General features: G+C 47.1%; 1 long non-coding RNA gene across 2 annotated transcripts in view; it reads left to right on the top strand.

Annotated features, from left to right (window-relative positions):
- Positions 1-9130, top strand: part of LOC119197877 (uncharacterized) — a 51211-nt gene extending 42081 nt beyond the window's left edge. Inside the window, exons 4-5 of one of the 2 annotated variants that reach the window (XR_009957102.1) lie at positions 3167-3245; positions 6620-9130. This is a non-coding gene — a long non-coding RNA (uncharacterized LOC119197877). The remainder of the gene's footprint in view (positions 1-3166; positions 3246-6619) is intronic. The other variant, XR_005114453.2, reaches the window with a different exon arrangement.
- Positions 9131-14454: the final 5324 nt, after the last annotated feature.

Below are 14454 nucleotides of genomic sequence, written 5' to 3'. Positions count from 1 at the left end.
GAAGTTCCACAATTAGCTGAGCAGAGAGATAGCACCAATGAACTGAGAGGAAAGGGAGAGGGGGGGGGGATGGAAACCAATGCTTGAGGAATTGAATTACCAGAGCCTTTTCTCATTATCATTTAGTCGTCTTTTATGGCCCACCAGTAAGAGACGATGTTCCCATGACCCCACACAATAAAGAGACATATTATTCAATCCTGCCGCGATGAAATTCCTCCAAATAAAACCTTTGTGCCGGGCAACAGCTAATTATTTGACAGATTGGCCCCCTTCTGGATCGGGTTACAGTGTGGAGTGGCCGTGTTTTTCCCCCTTTACCTCCCCTTACACCAGCCCCCCCCCGCCCTCCCGCCCCACTGCAAAGAGGGGCCACTTTGAGAAAATCCCAGAGGGCCTCATTCTTTTCAGGAAGATTATATATTCCCCCCCCCCTCTCTCTCTTATCCTCCACTGCTCAACCATCTATCCATCCAAAATCAGGGGAGCATGGTGTGTGTGTCTGTGTGTACAGGGGGTGTCTGTGTGTTAGTGACAGCAGTCATTTCATAGTTTAAAGGGTGTTCTCAAGCAGAAATATTTAATCTTCCCACGGAAATAAAGTTCAATGGTGGAAGACTGGTGGAGAGAGAGTGAGAGACAGCAGGAGAGATTTAAAAAAAATAACATGTCCAATATATGTGTTATGTGTACTACTATACATCCAGTGTGTTTTTTCCGTAGTACAAAATTAGAGAGTGGGGAACATTAACGGATTAAAGTTTTGGGTGGGCATGCCTTTGGCAGTGTTTCAGTCCACTAATAACAAGAGTTTGTCATTAGGGTTCGGACATGGACCACCAAGATAAATGCCAACACATGTTTAAATTATCTGGAGAGTAATGGCGTTTTCCTTCAGCCCTTTCCCTCCTCATAAAGATCCCTTGTTGACTCAACTATGTAGACATTTTGAGTTATCAGCACAGGTTTAATCTGTTGCTTATTTTGCACTCATGCATATGGTATAATTCAACAGGAAGTATGTATTAAAGGTGGTTAAAACTGAACAAATCATTGAAATAAAGTGAGGGATTAATTTGATAAGACAGCCTTTAAAGCTTTTGGGTGAACTGAAATAAAAGAAAGGTGTATAAAAACTATTCAAACATTATACTGATGGATTTATACAAAAACAATGTGAGACTAAAGTGGGTTTGTGTTTTTGCAGCTTTTAGACCCTAATATTATCCCGATATAAAGTATTTAGATATAACTTATGAAAACAATGTATTCTCTGCTCAATATAATATTAAACATTGACAACCTTTTTTCAGCTTTTTGGCTTTGACTCACTGGGAAGTGTTTCACCTCAAACTAAAAGTCACAGATTACTATGAGAAGAGTGCTCATACAACCACAACACATTTATCTACAACCCAAGAGAACTCATAAGATGAGAGTACAATTCGAGGCCTTTCTTAGTACACTGCTTTCAGAATTTGACACGGTGGAATTGTAGGGAAAAGTAGCTTATGCCGTGCAAGTCGTATCATGTCACTGCTGGTAGCAGCTGCAGAGTAGATGCTAGTGCCACGTCAGAAACAGTACGTATGGCACCACATTTTTTAGTTGAGTGTCTTAATATATGTCGTGTTGAAATTGAGTCACCCTCAGCAATATAACGTAAATATGTGCACGCCATGTCTTATTTTAACATCAAGTGAAAGACTGTTTAATGATACTAAAGGTTTACAAATGTTTTCCACCAAATTACAACTGGAATGAACCTGCTTCCTCCTAAAACCGGAAAGTCCCCCACCCTCTCATTGTCCACCCTCTGTGTGCCCCCGTCAAACGCTCGCCGGGCTCCGGTCGCATGTCTGGGACGCCCGCGACTACTGTGTTCACCTGGCATGAACCCAAGCGAGCCGAGCCGGGAGTATTCATTGCTCAACCCGGGTGAAGGTCATGGAGTCCGGCCCTTCGCTGCTCCGCTCCCCAATGGGCAAACATATGGTCACAGAGCACCTTGAACATGTTTGGGTGACCAGAACCTACTTGGGGCCAAGCCGCCGCAGCGGAAAAGAGACACGAGGCGCCGAAGGAGGTTCAGGCTCACCTTGCTGTAGCAGAACAAGGATAAGGAAAGGGGCTGCCATCAGTCACTAGTTGCTCGCACGCGGGGAAGGCCCCCCCCCCCCTTCGAGATATAGCGGCAAAAAAGCTACACTCAACTTCCTGGTCGCCTACTCGCCACCCTCGTTTCCTCCGATATAAATGTGTGTAATCATAAGAAACAATATCAGCGCCGCGTTGCTCAAACAGCCAAGCCACGTCTAATCGCTTCCATGTTGCCTGCGCGTTAAGCTCATTAGTGGGTGACCTAAAGGCATGTCGGAAAAAAAGACAAGCGAGAAAGACAAAAAAAAAAAAAAAAAAAAACAACAACTAGATCTTTGGATAATGGATTCTTGCTGTTTTGAGACAGTAAAAACAAACAGGTCTGCGGCTCCGGTAATGAATACGCTGTAAACATCAACCCAGAGTGCGAGTTTATCACACACGTCCAGCGAAAAAAAAACCCCACTTGTGTGTGCATTCCCACACACAGCACAAGCACGCCTGTGTTTGAGTCTATGTGTGTGTGTGTCATTGCGTGTGTGTGTGTGTTTGTGTGTTTGTCTTTGGGTGGTGTTGAAGATGATGACTGACTGTTGGACTTTGTGAATGGGATGCGAGCGTGTCTCTGGTGTCTGAGTGCTTGGCCCAGGTGGCGACTGGAAGGCCGACTTCATTAGCCTTAAAAGAGGAAACAAAGGAAGATGCATCGTAAAAAAAAAAAAAAAAAAAGTGCCATCCCTCATCTGCGAGGCCACCGCCTGACACATTAGGAATCTGTATGCTCAATTAACCACTGGCAGGCTCATTTTTCCTCTACCTCTCTCCCTCTCTCTCTTTCTCTCTCTCTTCCTTAGAGCAGGATAGAGCGTTCACACCGGACTAAGACACGTTTTTTGATGTTTCAACGTATTTGGTTTGAATTACAGTAAGGCAATGTGGAAAAAGTCTTGTGTGAACTATATTTAACAATAAGTATTGCTAATATTTCATCGAACAAAATGAAGTACAGCGCTGAAAATGCTCCCCATACCTTTGACAATGAATTGTACCAACGGTCTTGTTGCAGGAGGAAGAGGAGGTCGGATGGTCGGGAGGACGGGAAGTCACGAGCCAAAACAATAATACTCCTGAAGTCCGATTTGCACGTAAGTAAGTGCACCTAAGTCTTTAGACAGCCTGTTTTGAAGTGTGGTAGTTTTTTTCCACAGGAACTTTATATATATATATATATATATACACTTGCTCCTGTTATCTCCTCCGGAGCCACCATGGGCTTCATACAGCTTCGTTCACACCGGTCGCCCCAACACCGGTGTACAACAGTGTCAATCTTCAGGGCTGCAGACCTGATTGGCCGTAATCAGGGACATGGGACACACATGTGCCCGCGGTGCCTCATGCATAAAAGCCTGAGCAGAAGCAGAAGCAGATTTTGGCCACCTGATCTCCTCTCAATACAAATACGCTGCGTGGTGGCTTGGCGTCTGCTTTTACACCACAACACCATTTTGTCACATGTTGGTCCGTTCTGACCTTTTGTTGCACTTGGTCAACAAATCCAACCCTTTTATTAAGAATCCTTGTGTGTCACAAGTTTTTGTCACGGTGTAAGAGTTCGGCTGTGACTAACGCAACGTAGGAATTGGATTTCCTCTTTGCTGGTTACTGGTATAATGCACCATTAAGCAAATAATAATCTTTATATGGACAACATCGACCCTAGTCTTCCTCTTTAATCGACATGAACATGCACCCGTCAAAAATCAACCCCCCCCCCCCCCCCCCCCCCCCCCCTTCACCCCCTCTTAAACTGGGTGGCGACCTGAGGATCTTTATCTTTCCGTGAACCTCCTGTGAAAAATGACTAAGTGCTATAAGGACCTGGCTGAGTTTTTTTTGTGGGGGGGGGTCGCTGTGATACGCATCAGCCTTTGATTAACGAGGTGAGCTAGACACTCTTTAAAATCACAGGGGTCACGGCTCAGGAGGCCTCTGTCCACCACTTCGCCACACTTCACAGCGCCAACTTCTCTTTAATATTGGACCCTCCCCCTTTTCCCTCACGCTGTCCCCCTTCTCCCTCTCTATCTCTCTTCCTCTCCATACCTCTCTTTTGAGGTCTATCAGAGAGATGAAAAATAGCATGCAGCTGGCCGAGCACTTCCTTCCCCTTTGTCGGGGTCAACAGTTCACTATGCTGATGGAGACCCTCACACCTTCATTAATAAGAGCCCCCCTCCCCCGCCGCCTCCACTCACACAGGTTGCCGTGCTCCATCGCTGGTCGGCCAATACTCCATTCATAGGTCTGGCTTTCACACTCCTTCATCACTGCATTAATCATTTATTATCTTGCTGAAGACCTTTTTTTGTCCTTTTAGAAAGAAGTTGAATATTGAATCCGTGACGTTGGTCAACACATTTCATTCCGCTTTAGGAACAGCCTTTAGTCAAAGAATCTTACCAATCAAAACCAAGACAATATCGCAACAACACAACTTTTTAAACATGCAAACAACACCCATTGTGTCATGTGCCTTTTGAATAAGGCCTTTCAAAGGGAATGTTCTCCTCCACCTCATCAAAACCATTCAAGTCTCTTTGGGCAAAAAGCAATGCAGCCAGAAGTAAAACAATTCTAATAAAAGATTTTATAATAAGAATATCATGGCACAACTAGGTAGATCATAGATAATGAATCTCGATCTCCAGCATCTGCTTCAATGTGTGCTTTATTAGGGGCGTCGAACAGAACCGATTGACAGCAGAGGCCCGGCTGGTCGGCCTCAGAGTGCGCTCAGAGAGGTGCTTTCATAATGCTGTTGAGCTGCTAATTACCTTCATTATGAAGATGCACAGCGCCTGATCAGAGGCGCCTCGGTGTATACATGTGTGTTTGTGTCTGTGCGAGTCTATTTATACACGTGTGTGTGTGTGTGTGTGTGTGTACTGGTCTGTGGCGATTAAGAGGAGGATTAGCCGTCCATCCTGAGGAGGGAGGCGACCAGGGGGGTGTGTGGCGGCGGTGGGAGGAGGAGGAGGAGGAGGAGGAGGAGTGGGGTGTCCCCCCTCCTGGAGACGAGCCCTGACCTTCTCATTTCATCCTCATTAGTATCTCGTGTCAACAGAGCAGCCACTCCTTAATCATCTGCTATCATCCCAGGCCTGCACACACACACACACACACACACACACAAATAAAGACACAATGAATGCATACTTGACCAGGCTACTTTTACAGATAGAATTGTTAACATTCATTGAAGAATATTTGTCCTAGCACAATTTCACATTAAGAACCCATAAAAATTAAAAACGCCATCTCATCATTCCATGTATGGGCAAACAAATTCTGTATTTTCAGTCCATTGCCATACACCAAACTACGCATTTACTAGACTTGGTCAATGGGACGGTGTGGTGAACACCAGCGCGGCATTGGGTGGGCCCGTATGAGTGTGTCGGCCTCTGCGCCACCGAGACCCCCGGCGGGGTCGGGGGGAGCAGGGGCTTAGGGTGCCAGCACAAATGAGCGCCATTCATTTCCCCTCTTCGGCATATGGTGGCCCATTGTCCTCAGCCACAGAGGCAGAAGTGATGCAATTTGTTGGCATGTCCTGTCATTTCACAAACTGCCCGTCCCACTGAGGCTCTGGCAAGCAGAAGACAAGCAAGGGCAGCATGTTGTTTCACACTCCAACATGAAACGGTGCCAACCGATTACAAAGACATACGCAGTAAATATTTTGATGATGACAATACAGTGAGAAACAACTGAATTAATCAGAGTACATCTGCAAGAAGATTATACAATACAGTATCTGTGTCAATCCCACACAGTTGTTTTCAGGTTATAACAGAAGCTTATCCTCATTTCAAGAAAAAGATGTTGTCTGATCTAGGCATTAAGAGATGATTTATAGGCAAAGAGGTCCGCTCATGGCAAAACAACAAACACAACAACGACAACAAAACGCTGCACTTGGAATCAAAACCAGCAGAGAGAGAATAAACAGTGAAACCTGAGGGCTGAGGGAGAGTGAACTGGGCAGATGAGCCACGAGCTGTTCCTAGTTTCACTTTGCCAAGCATCAAGCTACTGTCTGACGAGAGAGGGGAAGGAGTCTTGTTTAACTTCCCGAAAAAAAAAGCAAACTTTTGACATGAGATGCACAATCCGAGCAATGCAGCAGCAGAAAGTAAGAAGTGTCTAGACACCACTGCATTTAGGTCAGACAGAGGAAAACGTATGATCACAGGGTCACGCACAAAACGATGGTGGTATATGGTGTTGACAGGCGTTTGGATCGCCGGGTCAAAAGTCAGTGAACCCATTCCACACTGTGTGTGTGTGTGGGTGTGTACTGCCTCCCTGCTTCGCTGGGTGGTTTCACTCAATACCGGCTGCATCAGCTGGAGGTTTGATGTTCGTTGTCCGCACAGCATGCAGCTACAGCCTCTCTCTTCACGTGCCTCTGTGTGTGTGTGTGTGTGTGTGTGTGTGTGTGTGACGGGAACAGAGGCTGTTCCACTGAGCTCCTGAGAAGAAATCCACAGAGGGCAGCACCTTCAGACAGAAGTCGACTTCACTCCAACCGCTGTGAAGATTGATGACGTTGGTCCTCGTTTTCAGTGGGAGGAAGAAACAAGTGGCCCTCCGAGACTCATTACACCTCGGCAAGATTTGGCTAATGGAGTGACATTGCTCCTGACTACCAGATTCATCATTTGTGCTGGTGTGGGTGGCTCTTTCGAAAAAAGGCCAGCTCGAGAACTGTACCAAAATTAGACATGTACTGTTTTTTTTTTTTGTCGTAAATCAGATAATCCATCTTCGTCCACCAACACAAATATTTAGCCGGTCAAGGCGAGGTGCGTCTAATACCCCAATCATATACATCCCTGACCTCAATCCTGGCCACGCTCTTCCATTCACTTCCCCCCCCCTTGTTCTTCTCGCCACCATGCTGAGGTACTCGAGGTCCCTCTCCGACCCTATCCTTAACCCCGATACCCTCCACCCCCGCCAAACCCCCGACCTGTCAGGGACAGGCTTCCCATGTCCATCAGTGTGTGATGGATGAGGTGGGAGGTCGTCACCCCACTCTGAAGAGTTCACTGATCCTATCAGCCATGCAGACACCTCCAAATCATACAGGGGGACGTTACTAAAATGATAGAGAGATACCCAAAAACAGGGAGCTGCTGCTTTGCAAGATTTACTTTTTAGAGAGATGTTTTATTGACAATTCCATCAGCTGTCATTTCTTATGTCATATTCAAGGATACCAGCAAGGAGGGATCTGAAACTATTAAGCTGTTTAAAAGCGTGCATCATAGATTATGCATTACAAAAAAAGGTCAATTTGGCAGACTCAGGTAAGTCACGCCAGTAGCAGTCTTTAACTTCTTCTCTAGTCTTTAAGTCCCAAGCAGCACGGAGCTCATTTTAACTTCTCAACCAAAGATTGTATTTCTTTTAGAAAGGTGTTGTCTTCAGACACCCCAACACTAACTGAAGTGACACCACATTACATCACTGTATTGGAATTAATTCAGGCTTTATGCAGCTACTTTCACACTTGAAGCAGCACCTCCCAAAATATAAAATATATGGATTTTGGAAGTATTAAATGATAATTTTAAAGTTCACATTTAATATTTTGGCCATCCTGAATGTTATGATGGAACCTGGAAGGGATTCTGCAGATACCCCACAAAGTGGAATTGGAACGGGCTGAACCAGTAAATGATTGTTTGTTGCATTAGAGATTTCCAGAGGTGTTACGTATGAAGATGCATTTTCCTCCTTTTCAACTTCTTCTCCAATAGATTTATAACACTCAGTATATAAATAGAAATGATTTCCTGAAAGTGATTTTCCGTAAAACGCAATGAAATTTGATTGCGCCCCGGTGTAAACTAGTGCAGTGTCTCACCCCTGACTGACCTTAAATTGCCTCTTGATGCCTATGGCGCTGGGAGAAAAACGGTAGTCCCTTTGGCTCATTTCACATATATCCTGCTAAACAGAGATTTGGGTTATAGTTGTAGTTTGAATTGCTGAAAAACCTGGAGACGGCAAACTCTGTTCCCACGTAAGTCTGTTCGTGGCTCTGCAGCAACAGAGCACACGGCAGGCAAAGGAGACGTTCATGCCATTCAGTCAGAGTGGAGATTGATATACTATAAACCCACAAGAAAAAAAAACAATACACAATAGTGTCAAGCTTCGCCACTGACAGGGGGGCATAGATCAATGTTATTTCCCGCTTTTGCAAAAATACCTAATTCCTCTTATTTAATCAAGCGCCTCCCTGCCCGGGCCCCTGCGACTGATTTATGACACCCACTGCCTTTATGAGTACCTGTTTCATTTTCTTGTCTGTGCTCTTGACACCTAAAGTGATAGGAATTTTATGTTTTTGATAACAATATGAGTTTCACTTTGGCCCACAATTGATGGCCCTGTCAGTGGTCGATAAATAACAACAGCGAAAACATTCACGAGCTCTCCCACAACAAAGCATCCGAGCAATGGGATTTGCCTTGGGATGGAAGCTGAGAGGATGGAGCTATGAATAGAAAGAAGAAAGATGAGGGGGTGGGGGGGAAAGCACAGGAGGTGACGTCCATCGGAGCGACGCAGGATCATAGTAAAAGGTCATGTCAGCCAGAGCGAAAAGTGCAAAGTGTTTCCCCCTGTCGCCTCATCAGGAGTCATAATTGGTGTGCTGTCATATGAACATTTTGATAATGTCACATGAACATAAATGCCATGCTTTGACACTCAGTCCTCTGGCAATCATAAGTATGTACAGCAGGGGATCTCAAACATTTTCATGTCAGGGACACTCCAGTAAAAAATCATTAGAGGTCATGGACCTCCATCTTGTCTCTTATCCCGAAGGCGGCAGCTTTGTGGAGAGCCTGGATGCTGTTTGTCTAGTGAGGGTTTTCTGCGCTTTCCGCTGAACCTTTTTACGTTTGCTTTCACCCCCACTTGTTCCAGCAAGTGCTCCAAAATGAAGTATGCGAATGTTTAACTGAGTGTGTCAAAAGGACATCCCGAGTTTCTCCACAATAGTAGACAGAGGACGTTGTATGCCAATAAAGTTTTTTATTCACATCCTTCCCAAGCCGTAACGTGCAGGTGCTCACAGGTGCAACCGCTCCCACCAGGCGTAGCCCACCAACTCCCGATGACTCCACTAGGTGAGACATTTATACACCTGGGTCCCACCAATTCTAGGGCCCTAATCACATGGGGATAATAATGACCATTAACATGGGATACTTGTGCAGACCCGGTCTTACTAGATTGCCTACCCCATTTCCCTCTGTTAACAGCTCTTATCATAACACCGTACACATCCACCAATAATTCTAACAATGATTATGGAGCAAACCTCACTAACCCCACACAATTTACCCCCTCCTTTGCCACCACACTTGGTTTCTCCCACTACCCACAATGCAACAGCACAGGAATAAAGCACTGAGAAACAACCCTGTCAATCTTTTATTTGAAGTCAAGATGGCCGCCCCATGTCTGCTGACGTCAGGTGAGAAGGGGTAACCAGGGGTCACAGAGAACAGAGGGTGGCTCTGTGACACTTCTTCCTCCTTCTGCAGACGACCACTGTCGTCCCAAGTGTCAACGCTCCACCCCTCCACGAGCTGGGGTCACCAACCCATTTTAGTTATTTTCCTCCTCTGGGATCCGCGACAAAAAATCAGCCACCTTGTTCCTGGCTCCCGGGCAGTATTGCACAGTAAACTGGTAGGGCTGGAGAGAGAGAGACCATCTTGTTATCCGGGCATTAGAGTCTTTCATGCGGTCCAACCACTGTAGAGCCCGATGGTCGGTTTCTAACACAAAGGGTCTTCCCAACAGGTAGTACCGTAGTGAATCCGTGGCCCATTTGATGGCCAAGCACTCCTGTTCCACTGTCGAATAACGGGTTTCCCGAGGGAAGAGTTTACGACTCAGGAATGCCACCGGTCTGCGGTCTCCGTCCACTTCCTGTAGTAACACCGCCCCCAGTCCGACTCCAGAGGCATCCGTCTGCAGAATGAATGGCCTCTGGAAATCTGGGCTAAGCAAAACGGAATCTCCACATACTGCCTCTCGTAAGTCCTGGAAAGCTCGCTCACCCTGCTCCGTCCAGACCACCTTGTTGGGCGCGGTGGCTTTTGTGAGATCTGTAAGCACAGAGGCCCTGCCAGAAAAATTAGGTATAAACCTCCGATACCATCCCAACAAGCCCAGAAAAGATCTCACCTGTTTCTTAGTTGTCGGAGGTTGGTAACTTCGAATGGCCTCTATCTTCTCCTGCTGCGGCCGAATGACTCCTCCTCCAATCACAAATCCCAAGTAGCTGATCTCTCTCTTGGCAATTGTACCCTTCTTTGGGTTGATGGTAAGACCGGCTGCCTTAATTCTTCCCAAGACTTGCCGCAAATGTTGACAGTGTTCTTCCCAGGTCTCACTGAAGATGACCACATCGTCCAGATATGCGGCCGCAAACTCCCTGGTGCCCTGCAGGATCTGGTCCATCAAACGTTGGAAAGTCGCTGGTGCCCCCTGCAGTCCAAATGGCATAACCCTGAATTGAAATAGCCCAAATGGGGTTCTAAACGCTGTCAGTTCCTTGGCTCTGGCAGTTAAAGGGACCTGCCAGTACCCCTTGCATAAGTCTATGGTGGATAGATATTTGGCTCTGCCCAGTCTTTCCACTAATTCATCGATTCTTGGCATTGGATAAGGGTCTACCTTAGACACGCTGTTCAGATGTCTGAAGTCAATGCAAAATCTAAGGGTACCATCCTTTTTGGGGACTAGAACAATGGGGCTACACCACTCACTAAGGGATGGTTCGATCACCCCCATGGAGAGCATAATATCCAGTTCATCCTTCAGCACTGGCACCAGGCGTTCAGGGATCCGATAACTCTTCTGGCGGGCGGGAGTTATCTCCCTAAGGATTACATCATGTAGCACCAAGTTAGTACACCCCGGTTTCTCCTGAAACAGCCTGGGATCCAGCAGTTGCTTTATCTGGCTTCTTTGAGGTGGCTCTAGATGGGATATATCAACAGTTTGTGGGGTGGAGCTGGTGGGGAAGTACTGCTCTGTTGGTTCTTCTTCCTCACCGACCACTCGAACAAACAGTTGTACGGCCCCGGTCTCCTTCCTGGGGTGGAACTCTTTCAACAAATTAATATGGAAGTTTTGAGTTTTCTTACCCCGCTCTGGCATGGAGATTGCGTAGGTCACTCTACCCGTTCTCCGCAGCACCTCATAGGGTCCATGCCATTTAGCTAGCAACTTGTTCTCTGTGGTGGGTAGCAGCAGCAGCACTTTTTGGCCAGGCTCCAACGATCTCTCCTTTGCCCTTTTATCGTACCAAACCTTTTGGGTTTGCTGGGCTTTGTTGAGGTGTTCCTGGGCCAGTGAGGTCATCTCTTCCAGCCGCGCCCTCATTTGGACCACGTAGTGGACCACACTGCACTTTCCATCTTTGGGTCCCTCCCACCGCTCTTTAAGCAGGTCCAAAGGTCCTCTCACCTGCCGGCCATATAATAGTTCAAATGGGGAGAAACCCGTGGAAGCTTGCGGCACCTCTCGATAAGCAAACAACAGATACGGTAACCATTGGTCCCAGTCGGACCCTGACTTGGAAACGAACTTGCGCAGCATGCTTTTGAGAGTTTGGTTGAATCGTTCAACCAAACCGTCCGTCTGGGGGTGGTAAGGGGTGGTCCTAATTGCCCTTATTCCCAACAGCTGGTACACCTGTTTTAACAGCACCGACATAAAGTTCGTACCCTGATCTGTTAAGATTTCACGAGGAATTCCCACTCTGGAGAACAGCTGTACCAGACAGTTAGCTACTTGTCTAGCTTTGATGGTTCTAAGGGGAAAGGCTTCTGGGTATTTGGTGGCATAATCACAGATTACTAAAATATACCGATTCCCATTCTTACTTTTCTCCAGGGGCCCTACTATATCCATTCCCAGGCGACTAAAGGGTGTGTCAATGACCGGCAATGGTAACAAATGTGCCGGGGCCACTCTCCTTCCCGATGTCATCTGACACTCTGTACAAGTATGAACAAACTCTGTTATATCCGTATATATTTTGGGCCAACTGAACCGACTTCCAACCCTTGCTAACGTCTTGGCCTTGCCCAAATGTCCTGCCCAAGGCACCGAGTGGCCTAAAGTAATCACGGTATGGCGCATTGCTTCCGGCACTGCCAATGCTTCAACCGCACCTTTCACCTGATAGAGTATGCCTTTTTCCAAAATGTATTTTTCCTCCATCAAAGCCGATCCACCCTCTTTCCTAACCCCATCTACCACAGACACCTTCTGGAACCAGTCCTGCAAAGTCGGATCATTTCTCTGCATTTCACCTATGTCCTCCGGGATTGTCATATTAACAGCGCAGTCGGGCAAAGGCAGTTCCTCACCTCCCGCTTTCATACTACCCTCAAACTTACACTTCCGCCTTTCTTTTTTTGATTTGCGTCTTTTCTCAACTGGCACATCAAAGTCAACATCTGCAAAAGGCATCTCCTGCAGGTCAGCTATCGCCCTCTGGGCTCGGGTTACTGCATAACAGGGCTGAACTTTGGGAACCAAATCACAAAGAATGGGAAGATCTTGCCCTAGTACTACCTCATGTGGTAACTGGGCCGCCACAGCCACCTCCATCAAAAAAGTCTGGCCCTGCACGGTTATGTACATCTCTGCAGTCGGATACTCCCTCACTTCCCCATGCACACAGCAAACTTTAATGGCCTTCTGGGTACTATATTTATGCACAGGAACCAAGCTGTCACGTACTAACGTCTGAGTGCTACCCGTATCCACTAAGGCTTTAGCCGACTGACCATTCACCAGTACTGGTGTCAATATGTCTGTGGTGCCTGTCTGCCTAGCCTCAGGTGATACAGTGTGTGGCTCGTAAGGGCGACGAACATGACAGACAGCCGAGTGCTTAAGGTTCCTGGATGGACAACTGGGCTTTGTATGTCCTATCTCCCCACAATAGTAACATCTAACTTCCTGCTTCTTAGTTCTATCCCCTTGCTTACCAAAAACACTCCCTATACCTTGGGCATGACCCCCTTCCCCCCCAGACTTACTTGACCACCTTTGACTTCGACCTCCAAAGCTGTGCTGGGTCTCCCGGCGGGCAGCCAGGTATGTATCTGCGAGCTTGGCTGCTTCTTCTGCTGTGGCTGGAGCACGCTCCTTAATCCACACTGCCATGTCAGAGTTTATCATTCGCATGAATTGCTCCAAGATAATAATTTCAGACATCTGCTGAATACTACACGTCTCTGGCTTCACCCATTTTGAGAAGAGATCTTTCAATCGTACATAAAGCTCACGGGGGTTCTCGTCTGGCCGAATCTCTACTGAGCGGAACCTTTGCCGGTAAATCTCTGCATTAATCTCATATTTTATAAGTATGGCCTCCTTCACTTTATCATAGTCCTCAGCATCATTCCCATCCATGGCTACATAGGCCCCACGTGCCTTTCCCGTCAGCAGGGGAACCAGTCTTATCGGCCAATTAGCTTGGGGCCACCGGCATGCCGTAGCCATTCTTTCAAAGGTTGTTAAGAACTGCTCAATGTCGTCCTCTCTGGTCAAGGGGTTTAACCTTGGCTCGATAGTTCCAAACGACGTACCTTCTTCTGTTGGCACTGGGCTTGCAGCGGTAGACACGGCCTGACTTGCCCTTTGGTCCCCTCCGGCCTGGATTTCTCCCACTTGGTGCTGGATTTGCTGGAATTGGTGCTGCATATTTCGCCAACGCTGGTCTTGTTTAGCCATTACTTGCTCCATTCGATCGTCACGGGCAACTTGGGACTGTAGGAGGACTTTAACCAGGCCCGCCAGTTCTGAGACAATTCCCTCTGTTGGGCCCACAGCAGGCGGAGTTACGGCGTCACCCCTACCAACAGCAGCTGGTTCTTGTAACTCCGTAGAGCTGGCCGGCTCCTGCTCCATTCCCCCCTGCTCCTCTGTGCCCGCACCTCGGTCTTGCCTGGTCTTGGGTGGCATAATGATCCCACTTCTGACACCATTTGTCAAAAGGACATCCCGAGTTTCTCCACAATAGTAGACAGAGGACGTTGTATGCCAATAAAGTTTTTTATTCACATCCTTCCCAAGCCGTAACGTGCAGGTGCTCACAGGTGCAACCGCTCCCACCAGGCGTAGCCCACCAACTCCCGATGACTCCACTAGGTGAGACATTTATACACCTGGGTCCCACCAATTCTAGGGCCCTAATCACATGGGGATAATAATGACCATTAACATGGGATACTT

This window comes from Pungitius pungitius, chromosome 11, assembly GCF_949316345.1.
Source record: "Pungitius pungitius chromosome 11, fPunPun2.1, whole genome shotgun sequence".
Lineage (NCBI taxonomy): Eukaryota > Metazoa > Chordata > Actinopteri > Perciformes > Gasterosteidae > Pungitius > Pungitius pungitius.
The sequence above is the reverse complement of the archived record's forward strand: the minus strand, read 5'-3'. Positions and strand labels throughout refer to the sequence as shown.